The following is a 19646-nucleotide window of genomic DNA, read 5'->3' as shown; positions in this document are numbered from 1 at the left end:
GTGTGATTATGGTCGTCTTTGGAATATGCAGTGGATGCATAGGAATCTGGTGATACACTTTGGCACAATCTAATATGGAGAAAAAGATATAACCATGAAGCAACTGCATGAAAACTCGGATATGTGGAATGGGGTAATTATCAATAATGGTGCAGGCATTAAGGGACCTTTAGTCCCTGCACATACGTAAGGTGCAATCCTTTTTGGGAACAAGGTGAATAGGGGATGACCAGTTATTATCGGAGGGGTGGAGGACACCTGAAGCCAACAGATCCTGAACGATCTCTTTGGTGCACAGAAGTTGGGAAGTGTTACGGCGCATGGCCTTATAACAAACAGGTGGGCCATTGGTGGTGCAAATTTTATGGCAAGTGCCATTACTGATGGCCGATAATCGCTTAGGGAAGTTGGCATGAGGCGCCAAGAATGTATCCACAGGCAACATCGGTTCACTGACCTTGATGAACCGGGATGATATAGGTGGGGCGTCGGCTGCAGTTGGCGACAGAAGGCGCGATGCAGGAGTGAAGTGGCACGAAAAATCAGACAAGGTGCATGCAGATGTGTCTTGGAAATTCGGCCAAGGCGATGCGAAAAAAACAGCAGGTGGTAGAGTGCTTGACACTGGAGCAGGTTGGCGAGAAGACTCTGTAGGGAGGGGCAAGTGATAGGCCACCTCGCTTTGATGCTGCATGTAGGCAACATATGGTATGCCGTGCATGTTACAATTCAGTAGAGGTAGAGGCGATGCGGGCATGTAAGTCTGTTCGAGCAGGGAAGCACATGTGGAAAGCATAGCCAAGGAGGTGGAGAGCGAAGTGTTGCTGAACATGGGTGTGCACGGAACTGTACAGTCAGGTGTGTGGTGGAGCGCGGTGGCCTGCAGGTCTGGTGGAAGTTCGTAATGGTCTAGAAAATCTAACCTGATCACAGGTAGATCCACGTTGGCAGCATAGAAGGTCCATCTAGATGGAGCCATGGACTGCAATGGGAGATTGGTTGGGGGCGATCAAGGTGAGGGCAGAGGGGGATAGTGCGACGACAGCATGCTTGGCTGGTATGACGCTAATGTCGGCTCCAGCTTCGACGAAAAAGCGGATGCCGTTCGAAATATCTGTGACAGCATAACCACAACATTGCGTCACTGACGCGAGTGGAGCAGCGTTGGAAGATAGGCTCCGTGAAGGTACATGGCAGGACGTGATGCCTAAATGTGCCCATCAGCCTCGTATGGGTAGGTACGGGGCGCGCAGCAGTTGCAGGTGGTGTCCCCGTAAGTAGTGTGGAACCAGCACAGTGGATGGGCTGGTTGGCAGGTCGGCAGAGTGTGGGCGGGGATTGTGGCTGACTGCAGCAGGGCTGGTAGCCGATTGGGCCACTGCTCGGGCGAGGTCGGTGGCTGTCAGGAGCCCGCTGGCAGTACATCCTGTAGGCCACTAGGTGGCAGCTTCTGATGAGCAGCTGAGGCACTGTGGTGAGCGTGCCGGCCTCAGCCGACAGGGTGCAGAGCTAGAGATGCAGGTGTGCCAGCTGAGTAGGATGGTGGAGATGTCGTTCATGATAGGTGGTGTTGGTGCTGAATGATGGGGTAAACCTGATCTGCCAAGCGTAATCAAACCTCGAGTGGATCATTGATGTGAGACAGTTGATAAAGATGCATGTCTGAAGCCTTTTTGACCAGCCACAACGACCAAAGGGCGCTGTCAGGCAATGCTTGGTCATTGATTAAAGCACTTAGACGCCGCCAAATTTGCGAAGGGGTGCAGTCATCAAGATGCTCCTCATGAATAATGTGATGGATTGCCTCTGCTGGGGGGTGGGAAAGTTTCTTGATAAACAGTATATTTGCCCATCAAATATTTGTGTGAGGTGGGCGGTGAGAGGAGCAAGTCACTGATGAGGTCCGTATGTGTGTGGAGATGGCTCACCAGGCAGACAAAACGGGCGCTGTCGTCAGAAATGCTGTGGATGTCCAGGAGGTGATCCACTCAGGGGAACCAAGTTTTTGAATTGTCTTTTTGCAATGCAGGTAACTTAGGGAACCTGCCTGGTAACACATGTTGAGGCAGCACTGGCAGATGGAGATTGTTCTGGGTAGAGCAGGATGCCTCTGACGCCAAAAGTGCAGTAGCGGCAAGCAATGCATCACCCAAGGTCTGGCTGGGGTGGTGGCCGCAAGCAGCACACAATACAGAGTGGGTGGAGGAGGCGGAATGCGTACAGGCTGGCAAGGTGCATCCAATCGGCAAGCCTGACGAGGAGTGCAACGTGGGTGTAGTGGCCAGTGCTATATCAACAGCAGGCAGGGGGGCAGTCGTGGTGGAGCGGGAGGGCAGTCGACCCAGTAACTGAAGCAGGTGGAACGACTGACACTGTTATGAAAGCAGGTGGAAGGTGGTCATGGTGCAACTATGGTGCGACGGTTGTGGAAATCAGAGTGGTCGAGGCCAGTGGGGGTCACGGGGGGGGGGGGGGGGCGGGGGAGGTGCAGCGACAATATGTAAATGAGAATGTGCTACCCCATGTATAGAAATATTCAATTCACTGTTATGGAAATTTGCTGGCATGTCAAGCCATCTTGTAGGTAACAACGAACATGAAAGATAAACCACAATTTCTTTAACTGGAATGTTATGGTTATGCTGTGGGCATTGTTCTTGTTGTGGCTGTTGTTGTGGTGCCATACTAGGTGGCGGCCATGTTGAAATAGGTAAGGTTAGGTGGCCGCCAGCGTGGCCAGGCGTAAATAACTGTTCAGTTTTAACCATGTTCCAAGGAGGTACACTTGTCCACTCACGATCGCAAGTGGCAGTGTTGATGGGTCCAATACACTTGCACCAAAAGTTATTTGTAGATCCAGTGTGGTGGAAACAATGCAGTCTGGCATGCGATGTGAGTGAATGCCGAAGAAAAGCAAAAAAATATCGCTGAATGAGACGTTGACGGTTTCGGGGTCACCACTGTGGTTATCACGGCAGATTGAGACATAACACACTTAATATTGAATACACATTTATTGGTCACTCATACATATAACAAAGGATGGCTTATTATTATTTATTTAGCGTATGGCTAATACAGACATATCATGAAATTACATATACATATGTACATATTGACACACAAGAAACTTAAGTTTGTCTTTACAACTGAATATCCAGTCCTTCAATCCAGCACACTGCATCTGGAGTTGCTAGCAGGAAGTCCTCTTTGGCGCCGTGATAGGCTCGAATCCTGCATTCGCTGACAATGTGGTGAACAGTCTGGTATGGAGCCCCGCAGTCACAAGCTGGATCAGGCAGCTTCTTCCACTTAAAGAGAGCATCCCTGCATCGCCCATGCTGGTGCGGATTCTGTTGAGAGTAGACCACGTCTTGCGTCGTAAGTCGAGTCCACTTGGAAGTTTAGCACCTGAGAAGGTGTTATGCAGGTGCACATCTGTCACTGCTTCCCACCGACCTTTCCATTCTTCAAGAGGTTTGAAATTCTTAGCAACCATGTCAGCAGCATCGCACAGAGTTGGATGACGTGATTTCAGTCTCTTGCGATTTAAACGTGGCAGGTCGCTATGCACGGGTAGGTTAGAATTCCTGGAGATCTTGTGGAATTCTCTCATAAGGGCAGTACATCTGCGTAGATCAGGAGGCATTATACCGGTTAACAGTGGAAGCCAATAAACTGGAGTAGATCTGATTGTGCCAGATATTATGCGCATTGTCGTATTCAGCTGGGTATCAAGAAGCCTTGTATGATGACTATTCATCCAAACAGGTGCACAATACTCAGCACTTGAGTATACCAAGCCCAGAGCTGAAGTTCGCAGGGTGGTTGCTGAAGATCCCCAGATAGTTCCGCATAGCTTATGGAGGATGTAGTTTCGAGTCCTCAGCTTTTGAGCTAAGTTAAGAAGGTGTTGTTTGAAGCATAGTGTACGATCCAGGATGACACCAAGATATTTTGGGTTCCAGTTGTGACGAAGAATTCTGTCTCTGAAACTTACCTCCAGTTTTACGTTCGCCAACTGGTTATTTAGATGGAAGCAACACACTTCTGTTTTACTCACATTGGGTTGGAGTCTCCAGATTTTGAAGTAATTGTCTAATACAGAAACAGTTCTTCTCAGAGCTCATTAAAGGATGGCTGATACACATCTACGCACCAAAAGTACACACCTGAACATGCTAGTTCAAAGAAGGAAGATGTCGAAGATAGGGCACTCTGCACCAGAGTCGCCACAAAGCGGGCACAGGAATTTGCGGTTCAATACTTGACATTACAAAAACATATTTGAAAAGTGCAGTGAATGGCAATTTGTTGGTTCAGGTTCGATCCTCAATGCTACCAATTTTTTCATTTTGTTTTATTCCTTCCAATGATAAATTATTAATTATAAAATTTAAATATACACTGAAGCACGAAAGAAACTGATATAGGCATGCATGTTCAAATACAGAGAAATGTAAAAGGCAGAATGCGGCGCTGCAGTCGGCAATGACTGTATAAGACAAGAAGTCTCTGGCGCAGATGTTAGATCGGTTACTAGTACTGCAATGGCAGGTTATCAAGATTTAAGTGAGTTTGAATGTGGTGTGACAGACGATGTACGAGCGATGGGACACAGCACACCTGAAGTGGGGATTTTCCCATATGACTATTTGATGAGTGTACCATAAAAGTCAGGAATCTGGTAAAACATAAAATCTCAAGACATCACTGCGGTCGGAAAAAGATCCTCCAAGAATGGGGTCAACGATGATTGAAGAGAATCGTTCAACATGACAGAAGTGCAACCCTTCCGGAAATTGCTGCAGATTTTAATACTGTACCATCAAAAAGTATTAGTGTGCACATTCAGTGAAACATCATCGATATGGGCTTTCAGAGCCGAACGCCCACTCATGTAACCTTGATGACTGCACGACACAAAGCTTTAAGCCTCCCCCCTGTACCAGTTCTAGGACAAAATGTGTTTGTTTTCCCTACAGTTCCAGGCCTGTCTGTTAGATAAAGCATTTGGCTTGAGCCTGAAGATGTTTTTCACCCTACAGATAGTAACCCTTTAAGCGACATGAGAAGCCACTAACATTCTTTCCCCCAAGATGTTATTCACTAGGAGGTATTGGTTATTTTTAGCACTACACAATTCCCCTCTGATGTTAACTTTTAAACAGTCGTCCTCCCCCAGCACTCTGACGTCACATTTTGAACAATTGTCACCCTAACTAACAGCTGTTTAAGCATAGGGCAAAGGACTTAAACTTAGTACAAATTAGATCCCAAGTTAGGATGACACTTGTTTAAAGTGTGACATCATAGGGGTGGTGGTGGAGAATATATTTAAACTTTAAAGCCAGTAGGTAATTCCATACTGCTAAAAATAGCCATACACCACTGAGTGAATAACAGTTTGCTTCAATAGTGACATAAGAGTGGGAGGGGGGGGGGGGAGGGAGGAAATCCTGTAGCACAACTGGATATTTGAATTTCCTGCCAATTTTTGAATGTCCTACCAATTTTTGAATTTATTGCCATTTTTTAATTTCCCGCCAGTTTTTACATAGGACAATTGGCATGTTAGGAGATATTTGGCGGAAGTGGTTGACATCATAGATGACATTAAGTGGGAGGGAGAGGGGGTAGATCTATGAACAGTACAAAGCATGCCAGAACTGTCATGTGGCAGCACTTTTTAATGATATCTCAATTTTCATCGGGAAATAGCCAGTTGAGAGAATGTCGTTGTGTGAACTATTTCTCTTCAGTCCTGTTTTAAAAAAGAAAAGCCGGGAGGATACGAAAGTGAGAAAATGTCCAATGTATACTGAATGAATGACCAGAGGATTGTGGTACACACAGTTTGACGGTATAATTGTGGACGACAGTGAATTTTTCAGTTGTCTTTGAATGTCTAAATAGTCGTTTTACGAGTGGCTTGGCTACGTAAAAGAAGGTATAACCAGAATGGACACAGAACTAAACAACTGTTTTTCAGCAGAACAGAAACTGGTTCTCACACTGAGGAAAGTAATAATGTAGCTGTTACTTTATTTCTCATAATACATCTTCAGCAATTTCATACAATTTTGAAAAACACTTAGTGACTTGTAACAACAGTAAACTTGCGGTAAATCAGTTATGCAGGAAATGGTACGAAATATGTCTTTGAATATGTATATTTATATATAAACGAAGACGCAATAAACATTCATATGCTATCACTCTCACTGAAAATGAACACAGTTACTTGTTTGTGATATGTTAGTATCCGATGGATAATGTGTTATCCAGTGCATTTGCTGAGAAGATACTCATGTGAAGTGGAAGGAGGAAATTGTGATGAAATGGGTACTGCATAGGTGGTCCAACATGCACTACTGCAGCAACAGAAATTATGCTGGAACGTAATTTCAGTTTTCTTTCAGGGCGCACTTTGCAAATCTCTCACAGGAGGGACAGAAGGCAGTGCCTGTCTTCATCGTTTGCTTCCTCGTTGGAATGTGCTTCTGCAGCGATCTTTTTACACTGCAATGAATTCCCTGTTTCATTTTTACGTGACTTCCTAATTCTGTTTTTTGGTTTTTCAAATTTGGATGCATTTTCACACCTTTCTGGGTCAGCTTCTGTGCCAGTCTCTTTATGGTCATGGCTACTGTCGCCTGCTTGCATACTACATGTTGTTTTCTTGTAAAGAGTTTCCGTGAAGCTCAGTTGATCTGATTAAACATACTGTTTTTTGTTAAAAGCTTCAGAACCGCTTTTTATATTTTTCTTCTTTTGAAGTTCGGGAACATGAGCATGCTTCAGTCGTGGCATCCAGGTCGCTGGTTTTCTTTCAGTCTCAGAAATTAGATCTTCTGTAGTCATTCTACTTTCGAGCAGTTTATTCACTTTCCTCACATGTCGGTCTGCCTTATTTGGTGTTTCTATATCCATTTAATTATTAAAAAAAACAATGTTGTAACGTACTGCAACAAACACGTCGTTACTACATTCCAGCAACATGTTTTAAAAAAGACTGTGGGGCTGAGAGCACTGGCATGAGAGTATACGGGTGCAAGTCCAACCGGGGGAGAATGGCGCCACTATATAGTGTCACGAGCGGTGCCAGAAGTGTCCCTTGGCTAATAGCGGCCTAACGGGAGAGGATGCGAAGAGTGGCCTATCTGAACGGAACAATGTTTATATCTAGCATGAGAACTTTAAATGAACCCACAGAAACATAGTGGACAAACATATTATAAATGCACACTGAAACTGGTAAACGGAACGTGAAAGGGGATCACTGAAACAGCTATAAGTAAGTTAGATTATCATTAAATTTCACTCAGATGACTAGCTGTCAGTCTGGGATATATGTTACAATCTAATGGACAACCAAAGCCCCGTGGCCATTCAACTTTCCAAAGACTTCGGTTTATTAGTTCCTGTTGTAATTGTGTCCATGTAAGGATCGAAAGTTAGAATTGTAATGTTTTTCCGAAAAACTATTTTGGAAGACAGAATTTAGTATTGTAACATTCTTATTCTCTTCTTTCTGTACGATGCCATCATGTTCAACAAGAATCAGTTCAGTCTGGTTGAAACTAGAGCATTATGAAATCTTTCAACAATTTCAGATCATTCTGAGTATTTTCAAAGCGTGTGTGGCGCTGTTTTCAACATTCATCTGTGAGGGGGTGGAACTTGGGCGCAGATGTAAGCGCGCAGTGAGGCAACAATTACTGGCGACCGGTTGCTGCTGGCGAATTCAATCTACATAGAAATTTACTTCTTCGAGGCGCAGCGCTGGCGCCGTGCGCTCCCTGCGGCCCACAATCGATATAGACGCTGCTGTCGGCTGCGCTCTGAATTAAAAACGCCCTATGGGACTACATTTGTTAACGGAATGTAGCGCCGCAGCTCCCCAATCGTTTTGGGAGGTTTTTGATTTCCTCTGCCGTTTCTCGCAATGCAGCTAACTGTATGAAGCTAAAAGGTATATAAGGAGTGTGTCAATTAGGGCTTCATAATTTTAAGAAATATTCTGATGTAAAATCTGTTTTGAAGCAATATGCTTCGAACGCAAGGTAAATTTTAGAGTGTAAGGGTAGTTGGTGCCTGGGACAAACTTAAAAGACCCTCCCTCTCTCTGTAGACAGTTACCACTTACGATGAAGTAAAGATACATTTCAGTAACGCAACTAATGCCATATAACGCTCTTCTTTGGACAGAAGGGTTCAGTCCTATTCCCCTATGTAACATGAATCCTTATATCTGTGGCTATAACGTATCTTAGGGCGGTAATAGAACACTTTAGATGTCGTTCATACATTTATTTAGCACTGAAGCGAGAACAACATGGCAACAAAAAAAGTTGCGCGCCGGGAGCCTAAAGAACAAAAGGTAGTACAAAGACGCTAGAGTCCAAAGATATCGCGCTTTACGCAGGAGGCTCCACAAAGCCCCCCCACCCCCACCGCCCGCCACCCGCCCGAGTAAGGTGGTTGCTAGGCCACTCACATGGAGCTGTTGCGCAGCATCACAAATTCACGTGATGCAAGGTCCTTGTGGACGAACCGGTGGTGTGGAATGAGGGTGAGGCAAGGGGCTGCACAGGGGAGTGACATGCACACATACCTGTTCCACAAGGGCCGGAAGATCGATGGCGGCAGCCGGCAGTGAGTCCTCCACAAACTACGCTGGATGAAGGAGGGGCTCTCCATGTAGAATCTCAGCCAGCAATGCATTCAGGTCTTCCTTATGGGCAGAGCAGATGCTAAGTAAGACCCAAGGAAGGATCTCGGACCATAACCAACCATGGTACATGAGTGCAGCTTTGAGAGTTTGGTGCCGCCGTTCAACCAGGCCGTTCGCCTGCAGGTGATAGGCTGTGGTGTGGAATTTGGCTACACCACACAGCTCGCACAGTCGAGCAAAAAGTGTGGATTCGAACCTTCATCCCTGATCAGTAGTGAGGGAAAGGAGGCAGCCGAACCTCGAAACCCACACAGATGTGAAAGAGCGCGCGATTGTCTCTGCTGTTGTGTCAACAAGAGGGACTGCCTCAACCCAACCAGTTAAATGGTGGATCAGAGATAATATGTATATGTACTACTCAGAAGGGGGGAGTGGCCCAAGCACATCAATGTGGACATGCCGAAGGCGACCCCCTTGGGATATCGAACTTGCCTAGTGGAGGCTGAGTGTGTCTGCTGACTTTACTACGCTGGCATGTGACACATGTGGGTCCAAGTGTGGCAGTCATGCCGCATGCTGGGCCGGACAAAGCATTCAGTGAATAACCACATTGTGGCCCACATTCCAGGGTGGGCCAAGGTGTGAAAAGCATTGAAGATCCCATCCCGAAGAGTGGGCGGTACCAATGGGCGAGGAGTGCCCATACAAACGTGGCAAGGGCCGGGGCCATCAATACGTGCAGGACTAGAGGTTGGATAGCAAGCGATGACTTGCTGTCCAAAACCAATTGCTGTGTATCGGTGTCTTCAGTCTGGAGTGTAGTAAGCACGGAGATACAAGATAGACAGTCAGCTACAACATTCACCATGCCGCAGATGTAGAAAGTGTCTGAAGAATGTTGTCAAATATAGTCCATATGGCGGAAACGTCTCAGCAGAAGGTACTCAGTCGGATTGAGTATCGCATCCATGAGAGGCTTGTGATCTGAATAGATCGTCAAAGGTCGCCCCTCGAGGTCGCTCGGGAAGTGTTTGATTGCCTCATAATCTACGAGAAGTTCGAGTAGAAAGCCGACCACTTACACTGGCTTTTAGTTAGTTTCTTCGAAAAGAAGCAGAGCGGCTGGGGGGGGAGTTGGTGGTGTGCTGTTGTAAAAAAGCACCCACAGCTGTCACTAGTGTCAGTTTTAATAAAAGCATGGGTCTCAGGAACAGGGCGGGCGAGTGTGATGTCTTTGGTTAGGGCAGTTTTGAGGTTATCGTTATCAAATGTGTCAAACATTGTTTGGTCCAGTCCAACTTCCATTTCCCCGTGGTATTTTTGCTGTAGAAATGTCGGTGAGAGCCGATTGTATGGAGGCAGCCTGATGGATATGGTGTGAGTAAAAGTTTACCATACTCAGAATACGACGGAGTTGAGCTTAATCTTCAGGAAGAGGCAGGGTGAGAATGTTTTTGACACGAGAATCCGTTGGTCAGAGGCCGTCGGCTGAGACAGTATGTCCTAGGAATGTAACTGATGTAGAACAGAGTTGAGATTTATTGTGGTTGATCACCATGCCATTGGCCGTGAGGACCGAACAGACAGCATTGAGGTGAACCTGGTGCTCCTCGGCAGAGGAGGCAAAAATCAGAATGTCGTCCAAATAAGCAAAAGTAAAGGCAGAGGTAGCAAAATGGAATCTATGAACTGTTGCCACGTGTGCACAGCAATTTTTCAAGCCATAAGGCATGCAACAGTATTCAAATAGGCCAAAGGGTGTGATGGTGGCCGTCTTCGGAATATCTGAAGGGTACATAGGGATTTGGTGATACGCCTTCGAGCAATCTAAGACCGAGAAGAACTTTGAGCCATGTAGTAATTGCATGATACGAGGAATGGGATAGTTATTGATAACTGTCCAAGCATTGAGGGACCTGTAGTCCCCACACATGCGTAAGGACCCGTCCTTCTTAGGGACAAGGTGGATAGGTGAAGACCAGTTGCTGTCAGATGGTCGAAGCACTCCTGAAGTCAATAAATCCTGAACGATTTCTTTTGCTTGCAGAAGTTTGGGAGCATTAAGACACCTAGCTTTATAACGTACAGGTTGGCCATTTGTGGTGCGGATTCTATGACAAATGCCATTGCTGATGGCCAATACCTGCGAAGGGAGGCAAGCATGGGGGGGTGAGAGGGTGGGCAGATGCATGGACGGTTCACTGACCTCGCCAGGCCGGAACGGCGTGGGCGGGGCGTTGGCTGCAGACGACGAGGGAGGGCGTAGGGCAGCAGCCACGCAATGCAAGGAATCCCGTAAAGTGAGAACATGATCATCCTGTAGAAGCGCCTGCGACGACGTGGAGACGGCAGCAGGTGGAGGAAAGCTTGACACAGGAGCATTGTAGTGCAAAATGCGGTAGACGCAAATGTTGGTTGTCTTGTTGCGGCTCTGCATACGGGCTGTGAATCATACTCTGTGCCTGTGACAGTTCAACAGAGGCGGTGGCAATGTGGGTGCATAGTGCCTCGTTCTATTTGTGGAGCTCATGGATTTCTCAGCGCACTTCCGACAAATCAGAGAGCCGTGCAGTAATATGCTCGAGCAGAGATGCACATGAGGAAAGCGTAGCCACGGAGGCAGAGAGCGAAGTCGTGCTGAACTCGTTCAAGCACGGAACAGTAGAACCAGCTGTGTGGCAGAGTGCGGCGGCCTGCAGGTCTGGTGAAAGTTCCTGATGGTGTAGAAAGTCCAACCCGATCACAGGTTCATCCATGTCGGCTATGTGGAAAGTCCAAGAGAAGGTGGCGACTGGTGATAGTCGAAGCAACATCTTGATGGAGCCAAGGACTGCGATAGGAGAATGATTAGCAGCGATCAAAACAAGAGTAGCAGGTGAAAGCATGTTGCCCGTGTGCTTGGCCAGGATAATGCTGACGTCGGCGCCGGTGTCGATGAGAAAGCGAGTGCCTGATGACAAGTCAGTGACGTAGAGGTGTAGTGCTGCTGGGGTGAATGGTGTGGCATTGGGCGGTAGGTACCATGAAGGACTGTGGCAGGATGTGGTACCTAAATGTGCCTGCCAGAATCGTTTGGGTAGGCACAAGGCACGTAACAGTTGCCTGCGGCATCCTCGTAAGTACCATGGTACCAGCATAGTGGGTAAGCTTGGAGGCGAGGTGGTGAGGAGCAGGAGGCGGCCACAGCTGGCTGTGTCATTGCTTGTGGCCTCTTGGGCTGCTGCGTGGGTGGGGTCGGCTGCTGTTGGGAGGCTGCCGGCCTCCTGTAGGCCGCAGCTCCTGACAGGCCACTGAGATGCTGAGGCAAGCACGCTGGCATCTGCCAGCAGAGCACGGAACTGAAGGTGCAGGTGTGCCAGCTGATGGCGAAGGAGATGTCGTCCATGATAGGCGGTGTCAGTGACGAATGATAGCGTAGACTCGGTCGGCCATGCGTAAGCAAACCTCGCGAGGGTCGGCGACGTGAGATAGCAGGGGTAGTTGTAGGTGCGAAGCCATTTTGACCATCCAAAATGTCCAAAATGAAGCGCCAGGTAATGCTTGATCATCAGTTAATGAATGAAGGCGCTGCCAAAGCTGTGAAGGTGTGCGGTCGTCGAGGTGCTTGTCGTGAATAATTTGGTGGATAGCCTCCACTGGTGAGCGAGAAAGGCTCTCGATGAGCAATGTTTTCGCCATCAAATACTTGATCAAGGCGGGCGGAAAGAGGAACAGATCACTCATGAGGTCTGGTTAACTTGGAGCTAACTCACCAGGCAGACAAAAGATGCGTCATCATCCGAAATCCCATGGATATCCAGTAGGTGATCCACCAATGCGAACCAAGTCTTAAGAGTTGTCCTTTTGCAAAGCAGGCAGCTTAGGAAACTTGCTGGGTAACACATGTTGATGAAGCACTGGCATGCGAAGATCTGTGTATGCAGGTCAGGAAGCCCCTGATACCGGGAGTGCAGTAGCGGTGGACGGTGCATCGCCCGAGGTCTGCGTGGGGGGTCGGCCGCAAGTAGCACATGGTGTGGAGTGAGCAGGTTTAATAGATGGCACAATGTGTCCCAATTGCAGGCCTGATGACTAACATGGCACAGGTGTAACGGGCAGTGCCACTGCAACAGCGGGCAGAAGGCAGTCGCACTGCAGCCATGGGGGGCTGATTCAGTAACTGGCGTGGGCGGAACAGCCGGTGCCATTACAAAAGCAGGTGGAAGGCGATTGTGATGTAACCATAGAGTGACGGTTGTGGAAACCGGAGCGGTCTGGCGACCAGCGTCGCCGAAACAGTGTGTGGGAGGGGTGTTGTGACATTAGGTATATAAGAATGTGCAACCTCGTGCATTGGAATGTTCAATTCACAGTTTTGGAACTTTGTCGGCACATCAAACCAAACCGAAGGGGATGGCGTAGCCGAAGGGTAAACCACAACGTCCTTGACTGGGTTGTCATTCACAATGTCACTAGGCAGCATGCACTGTCCACGTAGCGGCCGTCGCTGCGTAGTTGCACTTGACGGTGGCCATGTTGAGCCAGTTAAGGTTAAGTGGCTGCCAGCTTGGCTGGGTGTACACAGTTGTTTGCTTTTAACTAAATGCAAATTAGGTACACTTGACCACTCGTGGTCACAAGCACAGTTATAAGATGTATAGTACTAGTATGGAAAGATACTGGTAGATCCATTGTTCCATGCGGGTTGGCACACAAAGTCCGTTAATGATGTATTGAAGCACCAAATAACTCACGAACATACAATGGCGATGTCGGTGTCCCCACTGTGGTTATCGCGTATTGTAGGTGGTAATAACACACTTTAGATGTTTAGATGCCGTTTATACATTTATTTAGCACTGAAGTAAGCGAGAACAACATGGCAGTACAAAAGGTTCGCACTGAGAGACTATAGAACAAAAGATAGTACAAAGATGCTAGAGTCCAAAGATATGGCACTTTACGACAGAGGCGCCACGTATCTTGCTACCTAAAGTTTATCTACAGTTATGGGTGTTAGCACCAAATCAAGAAAAATTTCTTGCTTTAAATATTTAAAATACGATCATTCTACATCGAGGTGATATGTACAGATCGCGGTAGCATCGTGTACATGAGGTATAAAAGGCCAGTGCTTTGGGGGGAGCTGTCATTTGTACTCAGGTGAATCATGTGAAAAGATTTCCGACGTGATTATGGTGGCACCACGAGAATTAACAGACTGTGAACGCGGAATGGTTGTTGGGGCTAGAGGAATGGGACATTCCATTCCGGAAACCGTTAGAGAATTCAGTATTTCGAGGTTTGCAGTGTCAAGAGCTCGCCGAGGAGACCAAATATCAGGCATTACCTGTTATCACCCAAAACGCAGCGGCCGACGGCCGTTTCTTAACGACCAAGAACAGCGGCGTTTGCGTAGAGTTGTCAGTACTGACAGAGAAGCAACACTGCGTGAAACAACCTGCAGAAACGTATCCGTTAGGACAATGCAGCGAAATATGGCGTTAATGGGCTATGGCAGTAGACGACCGACGAGAGAACCTTTGCTAACGGCACGACCACCGGCAGCGCCACTCTTGTGCTCGTGAACATGTCTGTTTGACCCCTGACGACTGGAAAACCGTAGCCTGGTCAGACGAGTCCCGATTTCAGCTGGTAAGAGCTTATGGTAGTGTTAGAGTGTGGCATGTGATGCAGACCCCCGAAACCGCGGACCCAAGTTGTCTACAAGGCACTTTGCAAGGTGATGGTGGCTCCATAATGGTGTGGGGTGTGTTTATATTGAATAGAATGGGTCCTCTGGTCCAATTAAACCGATCGTTGATTGTAAATGGTTATTTTCGGCTACTTGGAGACAATCTGCAACCATTCGTCCACTTCGTACTCCCAAACAACGATGGTATTTTTACACATGAGGATGACCCCTGTTACTGGGCCATAGTTGTTCCCAAATTGTGTGAAGAACATTCTGGAAAATTCGAGCGTATGAGTTGGCCACCCATATCGCCTGACGTGAATTCCATAGAACATTAATGGGACATAATCGAGAGATCAGTACGTGCACAAAATTCTACACTGGCAACACTTTCGCAGTTATGGACACTTCTGGAGGCAGCATGGTCCAGTATTTCTTCAGGGCAAAATAAGGCCGGCACTATATTAGGAGGTAGCCCATGACTTTTGTCACCTCAATTTCTTTTGCTCAAATAAAATTTTCACTGGTCGCTGTAAAAGAGACATATTCCTTTTTGTGGGCTTATGCCCTTTTGCCCAACGAAGATTGATATACAAACACTTAATACTTTCGTTGCTCTGGTTCATTTCACATGACGAGAGAAGCTCCATATAGTCAGCTGAAAACAAGAAACAAGCTTCTCTGAAGCAGGTCAAGGTAGGTCGTAGTTAATGTGACCAAATCATTTTCGGAGAAAACTGGGACACAACCAGCCAGGCTCCAATGGATCCCCGCCCAACCCCCCCCCCCCCCCCCCCCAAATGCATCCAGATTTTTTAAATTTAATAAGTTTTTAATACTAATTTTTGTTAATACATTTTTAACCTGTTGATAGCCTATTTACTATTATAAAACAAATTTATTCTGATTTATTTCTACAATATCCGTTTAATTATTGATATTAAATAACTATACTAATAATAAATTTGTAAAACTGTCATATCTATCTGTCTGTCTGACTGCTCGAACAGGCTTCTCCAAAACTATTGCACGAGTTTTAAAGTGATTTTTACAGGTACTCGGGGCACCATTTTGGTTTTAGTTCATCAAAATTCGATCACGAAAAAAAAGATATCGTAATTTAATATTTTACTAAAACCGTCTTGTCTGCCTGTTCGAACACGCTAATCTCTTAAACCACTAGACGAAAATTCATAGGGTTTTCACAGGTAACTTGAGCAAAGCTTGGGAAATGTAAAGGCTTTATTTCATATAAACTAGATTACAGGAAAAATAATATCATAATTGCAAGTTTTATCTGTACTAATACACTACTGGCCATTAATATTGCTACAACACGAAGATGACGTGCTACAGACGCGAAACTTAACCGACAGGAAGAGATGCTGTGATATGAAAAGGATTAGCTTTACAGAGCATTTACACAAGGTTGGCACCGGTGGCGACACCTACAACGTGCTGACATGAGCAAAGTTTCCAACCGATTTCTCATACACAAACAGCAGTTGACCGGCGTTGCCTGGTGAAACGTTGTTGTGATGCCTCGTGTAAGGAGGAGAAATGCGTACCATCACGCTTCCGACTTTGATGAAGGTCGGATTGTAGCCTATCGCGATTGCGGTTAATCGTATCGCGGCATTGCTGCTCGCGTTGGTCGAAATCCAATGACTGTTAGCAAAATATGGAATCGGTGGGTTCAGGAGGGTGATACGGAACACCGTACTGGATCCCAACAGCCTCGTATCACTAGCAGTCGAGATGACATGCACCTTATCCGCATGGCTGTAACGGATCGCGCAGCCACGTTCGATCCCTGAGTCAACAGATAGGGACGTTTGCAAGACAACAGCCATCTGCACGAATAGTTCGACGACGTTTGCAGCAGCATGGACTATCAGCTCGGAGACCATGGCTGCGATTACCCTTGACGCTGCATCACAGACAGGAGCGCCTGCGATGGTGTACTCAACGACGAACCTGGGTGCACGAATGTCAAAACGTCATTTTTTCGGATGAATCCAGGTTCTGTTTACAACATCATGATGGTCGCATCCGTGTTTGGCGACATCGGGGTGAACGCACACTGGAAGCGTGTATTCGTCATCGCCATACTGGCGTATCACACGGTGTGATGGTATGGGGTGCCATTGGTTACACGTCTCCTCTTGTTCGCATTGACGGCACTTTGAACAGTGGACGTTACATTTCAGATGTGTTACGACCCGTGGCTCTACCCTTCATTCGATCCCTGCGAAACCCTACCTTTCAGCAGGATAATGCACGACCGCATGTTGCATGTCCTGTACGGGCCTTTCTGGATACAGAAAGTGTTCGCTGCTGCCCTGACCAGCACTTTCTCCAGATCTCTCACCAACTGAAAACGTCTGGCCAATGGTGGCCGAGCAACTGGCTCGTCACAATGCGCCAGTCACTACTCTTGATGAACTGCGGTATCGTGTTGAAGCTGCATAGGCAGCTGTACCTGTACACGCCATCCAAGCTCTGTTTGACTCAATTCCCAGGCGTATCAAGGCCGTTATTACGGCCAGAGGTGGTTATTCTGGGTAGTGATTTCTCAGTATCTATGCACCCAAATTGCGTGAAAATGTAATCACATGTCAGTTCTAGTATAATATATTTTTCTAATGAATACCCGTTCATCATCTGCATTTCTTCTTGGTGTAGCAATTTTAATGGCCAGTACTGTATTATAACTGCGAAAGTAACTCTGTCACCTTTTCATGACCAATCCACTGGACCGATTTCGATGGAATATGGTATGGAGATAGCTTGAACTATGAAGAAGAACACAGTTTCAGAAAGTTGTGTAATATAAGACATGTGTTTATTGATTTGAAGAATGTTACGTGAATTAGGGAAAAATATTTACTTTTTTCAAAAAGCTATTTGCTCTTTAACTTTTGATCTTCAGCATACAGTGAAAACGTTTTTATTGGTTGATTTGTGCTACGGACATGATATGATTCAAAATCATGAATATCATGCTTATACAGTCTTCGGTGTGTTTAATCCATACCTCAAAACTATTTGTGGGATAATGTACATTCTGTGTAGTATATAGCTACTTCAATAGCACTTCAATAGCCATCTGACCATGCTCCTCTGTAAGCACTGCTCGACAGCAACGCTGCATATGCCGGTGTATCGTGTGTTGGAACAGCTTGGGAGGGGGTAGAGTGGGGTACACATCACGAGCTATGCTTACCCAGCCAGACATGTGAGGGCAGCTGATATTATCACACACATAGTAACTTGCCTACTCACCATCACTCATCATAATAAAATTACTGATTTGTGAGTGCAGCTGCAAGTAACAGTTAAGAAACAAATTCATTGTGATCCTTCAAAATATTGTAGCTATGGAATGTTTAATAAAATAAAATTAACATAAACTTTAAATAATAGTGAGTGCTTGTAGATGGGATTGATTGTCCTTGGAGAAAAAGGTGTTTTTCACCGCTTCCAGCCTTTTGATCATAGTGTTGTTCTCTGAGAATTACTGGTACAATTCTACACAGTCGATTTATAGTTGTACAGTATCTGTAGGATTACTTCAGAAGAATCCACTGCTATTTTTTTTATTTGTTAACTGGATATTCAAGAACGAAAATATTCTTTATACATTTGCATTATGGGCTAGTATCGGAAACAAATACCTCGCAGTTATTACCACCTCAGAGTACTATTGAACACGGCTTTTAAAAAAACTCATCCACTTCTCACGACACTGTAATGGTGCTTCGTTTTCATCGTTAGACTTGTGAAGATTTTCTTCCACGAAATTTGTGAGTATGCTGTACTGATCGAAGAATATGGAGTGATCGATTTCAATTATTTTCTTCTTCGAATAAGAAACTGTCTCTTCAACATTTTCCCATTTTGGCACTCTCTTCAGTAAAATCCAGTCAAACACCGGCAGTAACGGTGAACAAGAGGTGCGCCACTACTGTCATAAAATTTTTCATCTTCTTTAAAGTTCTTTTCTCCGGCTGTGTTACTTCTGCTCTTTTAAGAACAGATTTAAAAGAAATAAAGTGTTGCTCTTTTCTCTTAGTAACAGTTACAAGAGTATTTTCAGGACATCCTTTACCTCTATTACACCTTTCGTGGTCCCCTAAGTTTCCTTTCTGCCATGCCGCAAAGCGCTAAGCTGGCTGTCAATGAACCACAAGAAAGCTTTACTTAAAGGGTTGCTGAAGAATTGAACCAATAAAACTTCCTGGCAGATTAAAACTGTGTGCCGGACCGAGACTCGAACTCGGGACCTTTGCCTTTTTCGGGCAAGTGCTCTACCAACTGAGCTACCCAAGCACGACTCACGCCCCGTCCTCACAGCTTTACTTCTGCCAGTACTTCGTCTCCTACCTTCCAAACTTTACAGAAGCTCTCCTGCGCAGGAGCACTTGCCCGCGAAAGGCAAAGGTCCCGAGTTCGAGTCTCGGTCCGGCACACATTTTCATCTGCCAGGAAGTTGCATATCAGCGCACACTCCGCTGCAGAGTGAAAATCTCATTCTGGAATTGAACCAATGTTTTGGGGACTTTGTCTTCATTTAGGAAAAAAATCTTTTAAGGCTTGAAACAGCCTGGTGACACCTTCAACTGAAAGCAACCAGTTTCGGCATTTCATTTTGCCATCTTCAGGCCCGACACTCTTTTATCCAAATAAACGAACTTATACAGCGACATAAATCACTGGATATCGTGAATTCCAATCGTTATACAATTGCTTCATACGAAGACGTGACAGTAACTCAAGAGTTGGTCTGAAGCTTCTCGTAGAACTGGGCGTGGCCAGTCGGGCGCGGAGCTTATGTTCTCTTCGCATAGAGGCCGCTGCTATCGTGTTGTCGTCCTGGAGAGAGGTCGGTCCACGTGCAATTGGCTAACGTCTTCTTCACAGCCCCCTCTGCTCCCTCCTTCCCGACTGGCTTGCCGGCTCTTGACTTTACGCCGCTACAAGTACTATGTTAAATAGTGTTGCTTAACTCCTGTTTTCACTGCTATTGGATCTGAAAGCAGACCTTGACGTTCAACCTGGCACGTGTAGGTTTCATACATGCACTTGACAAGAGCAATTATTTTCTTGTGAATTCCAAAAGTTTGCAGTGAGCTCCATATTTTTGTTCCAATTATACTGTCTAAGGCCGTTTCAAAGTCTAAAAACAGCATATAAAGCGGGTACTGGTATTCATATGTACGTTCAGCTATTATGCTCAAGGGGTTTATCTGGCTAACGCAGAGCGAGCTTCCCTGAATCCTGCTTGTTCCCTTC

The 19646-nt window shown here is 46.1% G+C and overlaps 1 non-coding gene across 1 annotated transcript; it reads right to left on the bottom strand.

The window, feature by feature from the left end:
* Positions 1-18609: 18609 nt before the first annotated feature.
* On the bottom strand, positions 18610-18684 carry Trnaf-aaa. Its single transcript has one exon. It is a non-coding gene; the product is annotated as a tRNA-Phe (tRNA).
* Between the last annotated feature and the right edge of the window lie 962 nt (positions 18685-19646).

This window comes from Schistocerca piceifrons, chromosome 2, assembly GCF_021461385.2.
Source record: "Schistocerca piceifrons isolate TAMUIC-IGC-003096 chromosome 2, iqSchPice1.1, whole genome shotgun sequence".
Classification (NCBI taxonomy): domain Eukaryota; kingdom Metazoa; phylum Arthropoda; class Insecta; order Orthoptera; family Acrididae; genus Schistocerca; species Schistocerca piceifrons.
This window is presented reverse-complemented; position numbering and strand designations above follow the sequence as displayed.